The sequence below is a fragment of the Oxyura jamaicensis genome, chromosome 2 (assembly GCF_011077185.1).
Source record: "Oxyura jamaicensis isolate SHBP4307 breed ruddy duck chromosome 2, BPBGC_Ojam_1.0, whole genome shotgun sequence".
In the NCBI taxonomy this organism is placed as follows: domain Eukaryota; kingdom Metazoa; phylum Chordata; class Aves; order Anseriformes; family Anatidae; genus Oxyura; species Oxyura jamaicensis.
Genome location: NC_048894.1, coordinates 114537784 through 114545308, shown reverse-complemented (window position 1 = coordinate 114545308; position 7525 = coordinate 114537784). Strand labels below are relative to the sequence as shown.

The 7525-nt window shown below is 47.4% G+C and overlaps 1 long non-coding RNA gene across 1 annotated transcript; it reads left to right on the top strand.

Annotated features, from left to right (window-relative positions):
* Positions 1 to 1011: 1011 nt before the first annotated feature.
* LOC118162383 lies at positions 1012 to 1793 on the top strand. Its single transcript, XR_004748430.1, has 2 exons — positions 1012 to 1174; positions 1338 to 1793. It is a non-coding gene; the product is annotated as an uncharacterized LOC118162383 (long non-coding RNA).
* Positions 1794 to 7525: the final 5732 nt, after the last annotated feature.

The window sequence follows — 7525 nt, the reverse complement described above, 5'->3', positions numbered from 1 at the left end:
TCCCCCACCCCTCCTCCTCCTCCTCCTCCCTCTCCGCGTCCATCCCCAGCCCCGGGGCTCCCCCCAAATCCCCGTCGCGGTCCCCGGGGGCCGGCCCCGGGTCCCTCCGTGTCCGGGGGGCCCCCGTCCGCCCGGCGGTACCCTCAGGGCGCAGCCCGAGGTGCCGCCCGCCGCCATGTCGGCCCTGAGGGCAGCGCGCTGCCCGCCGCCCTCCCGCTCCCTTCTCCGCAGGTGCCGCGGGCATCCCCGTGCGCTGCTGAGGACAAGGAGCGGTGCGGGGCGCCCAACCTCGTCGCTGCGGGGCTTACCTGCAGCTGGCGTTAGCGGCTGAGGGCCCGCGTCCCGCTCAGCACGCGTTTTTGGGGTGCTTCGCCATCGGGGTCAACGCTTGGGGTGATCTGGAAACACCCAGCGGGACGCACCGGTGGTGGACGGAGACGAGCAGAAAAGGGGGAAGATCTGGTCGTGCTGGAGGGTAAAATGTGGTGGTAGATAGCTAGGGCATCGCACCGCCCGGCCAAGTGTGTGCGAATTGTACGAATCCACATGAGAAAATCAGTCCGAGGCAGCGGCGTTGCCCTGACACAGCTGGATTCTCACACTGGTCCCCTGTTAGACTGGCTTGCAATTCCTGTCCTCCTCTCCCACTGAAGCAGTGGGGAAGAGAGGTGAGGACAGGATGAGGACGTGACTCAGGCGTCGCAGGTGAAGCAGGAGGTGGCCTGACGGTACCCCATGTTGTGGTAAAACGCAGAGGGAACGTGGGGGGGACGGCGTGCGCGAGGTGTGACAGAACAGCTGAAGTGAAGTGCGAGGCTGTGGAGGACGGGGAGCTGGAAATGAGGTGTGGCAGGTGATGGAGAGGCAGCAGGGGAGGTCTGTGTGTGTGCGGTTGATAGCAGCTAGAGGAGTTGATTGCTACTGCCGGAGAATAGGAGGAAAACGCAGGGGAAAGGCAGTGTCACAGAGGATGGAGAGAGTGAGCCTGCAACAAGGGGTGCTGTCACTGTGATGCCAAGGTGAGGGAAGATTGCGTCTAAGTGACAGTAACCTTACTGAAAGGGAAGAGCGACACATAAAGGAGGGCGGACCGCAGGAGAACCTGTCCTTAAAGTCTCTGATTCCAGCTCACAAGATGACATACCTTGATGCTCAGTAGGGATCCGGTTAAGAGGTTAGCAGGGCTGAGGATGTTCATAGCTCTCTGGGCTGCTGACTGGGAGGGCTGCCATAATTTATAGCTTCCGAGGCTTTGTCAGGGTGCGCTGCTCCATTTCTTGAAATTGTGGGCTAAATTAATGGCTGTTTTTACTAAACTACTCGTGTTTCACTTGCAGGCAGTTTCAGCACAATAAACCATGATCTTTCGCTCTCCAGAACATGACCTCCAAGGCTAAGTGGCTCAAGGACTGCCCGCTCTATGGGTAGCAGATCCAGCTGTGACAGCTTTGCACAGAAAGCTTTCATAAGGGGATTGAGACTAGTGATAGCAGCAACAGTTCAACAGACTGCCATCAAGTAGCAGGCAGGATTCCCCTAGAAAAGTGCTTTGGTTCCTTGCAGAGCACCTTAGGAACTGAACATCTGGGCTTCCATGCTGCTGTCGGTCCTGTTAGGAGTCGTGGGAGGGACAAACCTGCCCACCTGGCCGAGCAGCTGGTTTTTCTGGGGTACACTGAACATCAGCATATTCCAAGGGGAGATTTCCTCAAGCGTCCTGCATTGCAGGAATACACTGTGTCTGTGGCTTTGCTTGAGTTGGATGAAAATTAAATGATAACCAAATCAAAAGTGACTTTCACTTCTGCTAAGCGAAAATCCCGCCTTTTGGCTGGTCTTACTGAGATGCTGATTGTACGAATTAAAATGCAGAGTTCTGGTAAAGTTTGAGTGTTGCCTGTGACTGTAAGCTAACTTCCAGGCACCTGTTCTTGCAGGAGGGGTGTTGGCTTGTGTCTGTCAGAGCCGGCATCCTTCTGCAATCAAAAACCTGAAAACTCGTCCTCTTGTGAATTCTCATTCCTACAAAGGAACACATTCTGTTTGCTGATCCTTTACACGTGTCTTGGGGAGCAGTTCCTCAAGAAGCTGCCTCTTGGATGCATTTGGAGCTTCCCACAAGATAGACAATACTCTGTAGTTTGTTAGCTTCACCTAAGCTTGTCATCAACACCAGTCAAGTGCAAGCATTAATCAAATTAAAGGTTTACTCCAGCCAGGCATAAGGGCAAGCTCCTAATTACAAGGCTGGAAAACAAGAATGACCGGGAGTCATTTAAACTTGAAATGTAATTCTAGGGCAAACTTAACAGGTTTTTCCTTAGCTATTACCTTTCACCTTGAGTTTTCAGGATACGTCTCATCCATAAAAAACAGCAGTCTAATTTGTACGTGTGCTGTGTGGCTTGTCTGCTTCCCTTCCAGCGCGAAGGAAGTGCCTCAGGTGTGGCTGGCTGGGGTTTTGCTGGAAACACCAAGTGCTCCCTCCTGACCCTGCTTTCTGTTGTGCCTTCTGAGCAAGCTGCCCTAGTACACGTTGACCAGCTCCTCTTCCCCGGCAGCAATTCATGAAGCAGTTTACAAAGCATTTACTACGTTTACAGTTTAATAGCATTAAAAACTATGAGCTTTCTAGCAGTTCCTTCAAATTTTCCATACATAGCTGATCTCCTCTGGGGTGACACAAATGGTGCTTTAACAAGGAAGACAACGGACTTGATAAGCAGCCGTCCCACCATTTGGTGTCAGCTTACAGGGTTCCTAATTTGACATCACCCCGTTGCCGAAGAATGAGAGGAGATCACACCTCCTACATCTAAGAGAGTGTGAGGAGAGAGGGAATCGCGCTAGGCTGTGCTGATCTTAATGTCACAGTTGACAAATCTAATCTTTCCCTAGTTCATCTACCACAGTGCCAGCTAGGCATCGTTGTGTACGATTAAGTGCCTGTGAAATCAAATAATGAGCGGAATTTGTTCCATTTGGATACATTATCCAAACTGGACTTTGGGCACATCGTCATCTCTCTGATCTTTAGCTTGGAGGTGCCACAATGCAGATAATAGTAGTAGAAATACTGACACTGCATGTTGGTGGCTCGCTGGACTCATTACAGACAATGAAGTACACCACCGACAGAAATGTAGTGCTTGACACTGAGATGTCATAGAAAGAAATAGCAATTGTGCCATATAGGAAGGAAAGATCTGAGTGGATCATGTGCTAGCAGGGAACTACAAGCAATTTGTATGCTGGATTTTTGTGATTTTATTTTCATTAATAATGTTATTTATTCTCTCACTGGAAGAAGGAAATGGTGTCGGCTGCTTAGTACCAGATTGCATGTGTAAGTCTGGGCTTCCTTAATGATCTTCCAGTTAGCATTGTGATTAAGTGTGTTACTAAATTAGTAGCTTTGTGGTAGCTGTGTGAGTTTCATTCAGAACACGATGGCAGTCCCAGAGAGGTCACGCTGTACTAGAAATGCATTGCCGCAGGCGTTTGTTGGCTTGCAAAACGAGGGGACTATTCACATCCAGCACTTGTAAACCCCCTTCTGGGAGTCTCGCCCATCCTGTTCCAAAAGGAGTTTACACCTTTTCGGTGGTAAGCATTAATAGATGCTGCAAGACATCCACTTCCCCTGTGCTTCCTGAGCTCCTGTGGGCTCCTGCGGGCACCTGCCTGGTGGCACAGGTCCAGCCCAGGTGCCGGGGCTTGGTGGGAATCTGAGGGAAGCGCTGCTGAGAGCGGGTGTGTACCACGGGGGCTGTGAGGGAGCACAGGGACTTTTCAGCAGGCTACTTTCTCTTAAGCCATCAGATTTCGGCTCATCTGAGAGGATGAAGCTGTAAAGGTCATCGGTTACAGTAGTAGATTTCATTCCCTTTTAGTTTTTATCTTTGATAAGCAATGCACGCTAGCAGTGGCAGTCATCCTGTGAAAGAGTGAAAACATTGTGCTATACAATTACCATCACCCTATACATGCAAGTTTGTGACTGTGATTTGCATTAGTGTAGTGTACGGAGCATTACTGTGCTGCTGTGCTCTACATCTTGTGAACACAAAGGCTTCAACCTTGTGTTCCAAACTCTTTTAACTTCCAAACTCTTCCAAAAAAGTTTGGAACTTGGATATTGTAACAATACTTTGAAGCAGTGTAGGGCTTTACAGAAACTTCAGTTTCCTGAGAGCACTGCTGCTGTCTGTGCCAAACAGTTGAGTAGTGTGCGGCATCTTAAAATGGAAAGTGGAATTAGATGTGTATCATCAAGTCCTCGATACGTATGGAGGGAAGTCAGCAGTTCATCTTTGGAGATGATGCGAGGCTGTGGCAAGGATGCTGGGTCGGGATTCGGCAGCCTGGTTGCCCTTCTGAACCCCTGCCGAGCATTGCCCTGGACATAGCCCTCGCCTTTTTTTCTGCGTCTTGGTTCCTCCACCTGCAAAAGGAAAGGACAGGTTCCCTTGTAAATGCTTTCAGATCTGTCAAGGAAAAACGGTAGATGTCTTTCTTGGGATTAGGTGTATCCATAGCCACCGTTTAAATTATGTGGAAATTTCTTTGTAGGAGCAAACAGCTGTAAGTGGCCTGCAGCTCAAACACAGACACGTGCTGGATGTGAATATGAAGCTGTACTACCTTGGGAAGGCAGCGTGTCCATGAGTTAAGCTACTGCTGGCTCAAAAGAAGCTGCAGCTGCTTTGCCAGCGGTGTACACGCCAGGTTGTGTGACATGGAGCTACCCTGTGACTGCACTGCCTCCTTGCTGTCCTCGTGACTGCAATGAGCACCGCAGAAATGCCCTACTGCATTTCCAGGCTCACCTTGCAAGGTAAATAACAGGAATCACACAGAATCAGCTGTACAGAAAGGGACTGAGGGACAAAGGGTGCCTGAATAGGAAGGACTCAGAAAGGCTAAGGCACAAAATGAGTCACAAGGGACAAATTGTAATGACAGCTTTGAAAGGATGTTAGAAACGGGGAGGCTGGAGGAAGGTCTGTGGCTTAGAGAGGGGAAAGGCAGATGACACCAAGACTGAGATATTCAGTGGTTTTAAGTCACAAACAAGGTACCTAGAAACTTACCCTGTTTCTTTTTAACAGGGCTATAGAAAAGTCAAAAATCAAGTAAAGAATACGTTTTAAAATTTAAGAGATGTAGATACATTGATATCAGCCCAGCCTGCTGAGCTTTATGCTGGCAAATTTAAAGTGCTAGAGCATTCTCAGAAGCACTAACAATAATCTTTGTCAGCTGCTAGAAGAAAAGTCCCTGTGGATAAACATAATACCTGTCATTAAAAGTGAGAAAATGAAGAAAATAGAGACTTAGGGGGAGTCAGGCTGGGGCTGTCGCTGAGAAGCATTTTAAAACAAACTAATACAGTTTGTTCCTAAACATGCAGAATATAGTCAGGCAATAAAGGCTTTTGAAGAACATTGTGTTAAACAGATCTAATCATCTCTTCTCCAGGACGAGCAGCTCAGTGCTGTACGCACCTAAGCCTCTTGGTGCTGGTGACATGACCTCTCCGGCAGGGTGCACAGGAGATACCTTGCTTTTCCCGTGTGTTATGGAAATGTTGTACCCACAAAACCCTTCATCTCTATGCCTGCAAAAGTCCATTCCTTCCTGTGGGTGCTGGATTTACTGGGTAAGAGCCACAAAGGTCCTGCTTACGGCTGAATCACGCAGGTGAACATAACTTGCTGTCTGCGTAGGTACGGCAGGTGCCTTGCAGTTGGCTGTGGGCTCCACACACTAACTTGGAGGATCCAGTCCGTAAGCTGTGTGCACTGGGCATCCCTGACCTGGCTGGTACATGGTAGGCTTCAAACGTGAGCAAGGGTTTTTAAAACCTTTTGATGTGGTCCCATATGAAGTTTTTACGTGCTGAACAGAAGAAAAGAATGAGGCCAGGCTGAAATCGCTGCAGCTGGGCAGGTGCACAAGTGGTTGAAATACCACTTGTCCAGAGTAGTTATCAATGATTCCCTGTCAAACCAGGAGGATGTTGTAAGTGAGGTCCTGCGAGGGTATGGCTGGGGTCAGCGTGACTCAATGCTTTCATTAATGACTTGGATGAGAGTAATGGTTTGAATAGAGTAAAATTTGTGGATGACATCAAGATGGAAGGGTTTTTGAGCACTTTGGTGAACAAGATTAGAATTTAAAGTAGTCCTGCCACGTTGGTGAAATGCTGTGAAATCAATAAGATCAAATTCAATAAAGAATGCAAAGAACTCCTCATGGGGGGAAGTCAAATGCACAGCTGCAAAGTGGAGAATATCTGGCAAGGCAGCAGTACGGCAGGCAAGGCTTTGGGTCCTCTAGTCATTGATGAACTGACTGTGAGTCAACAGTATGATGCTGCTTAAAAAACATTACTCCCTCAATGATTTTACTGACCTATAAGCCAAACAAATGAAATTCTGGGGAATATAAATGTAATTTTTCTGGTCTATTCAGCGCTGATAAGTAGGCTTGTGTGTCCACTTTTCGGATGTGATAAGAAAAAAAAATAAACCAAGAAAACTATATGAGAGTAAAAGGAGCGATGAGATTCAATAAATCCAGGGGGTGGGGGAAGATTTATTTAATCTAGAAAAAAGGAAACTGAATGATGACCTGATAGCATTCTTGACCTGTTTAAAAGACCTGCAAAGGGAATCGAGTCTACTCCATGCCAACAAAGAATAAGATGAGAAGTGACTTGCAGCGAGAGAGATATTTGTTAGACACTCCTTTCCTCAGCATTTGAAGCGGTTTCTTAAAGAATTCCCATCATCAAAGCTTTAGAAGAACAGGACATACAAACTTCTTTCAGGAATATACTAGATAGATGTGATTCTTTCTCAAAGGAGATATGAGCCATATGTTTCTTCCAACCTTATGTGTCTGCAATTTTGTCTAACAGCTTAAATCACAGGGGATAATCTAATTCTTAACAATCCAATTCTGCAATTCAGTGTTGAAGTGTGTAGTCAATACCAGTCAATTAATTCAGAGCTCTGACAAGACAGCGGTGTACGGAACTGAAAAGCTAATACATCATAATATTTTGCTACGGTACGATTTCTTCTACTAGAGTCCAGTCTTGAAAATCCTCACATACATTTTTCTAAAATTACATTACCTTTATGCAGGCAAAAAAAGCTACTCAGGTCTGTACAAAATGGAAGGACTGGGCTTTTAAAAAATGTATTACTGGTGCTCAGAGTACAAAAATACTTATCAACACATTAGTATATGTCATTGGCTTGTTTTCACTGGTATTTGTGGATTGAGCCCATCTAAAACCAATTCTTAATCCAATTACACATGTGAAAAGAAATACTCTAAGCACTCGATTTTGTACTTGTTCAGTTCGTGCCAGCCGCTGCTGCACAGCACCGTGCAGACCGCGTGTGAGACTGTCAGGCCAGCTCGGCGGCTAGCTCCAGCCTCTATAGCTCTGCTGGCTGCAGGGCTCCGGAAGGTTGCAGCAGTGAGGATCCAACCTGCAGCATCTCTAGAG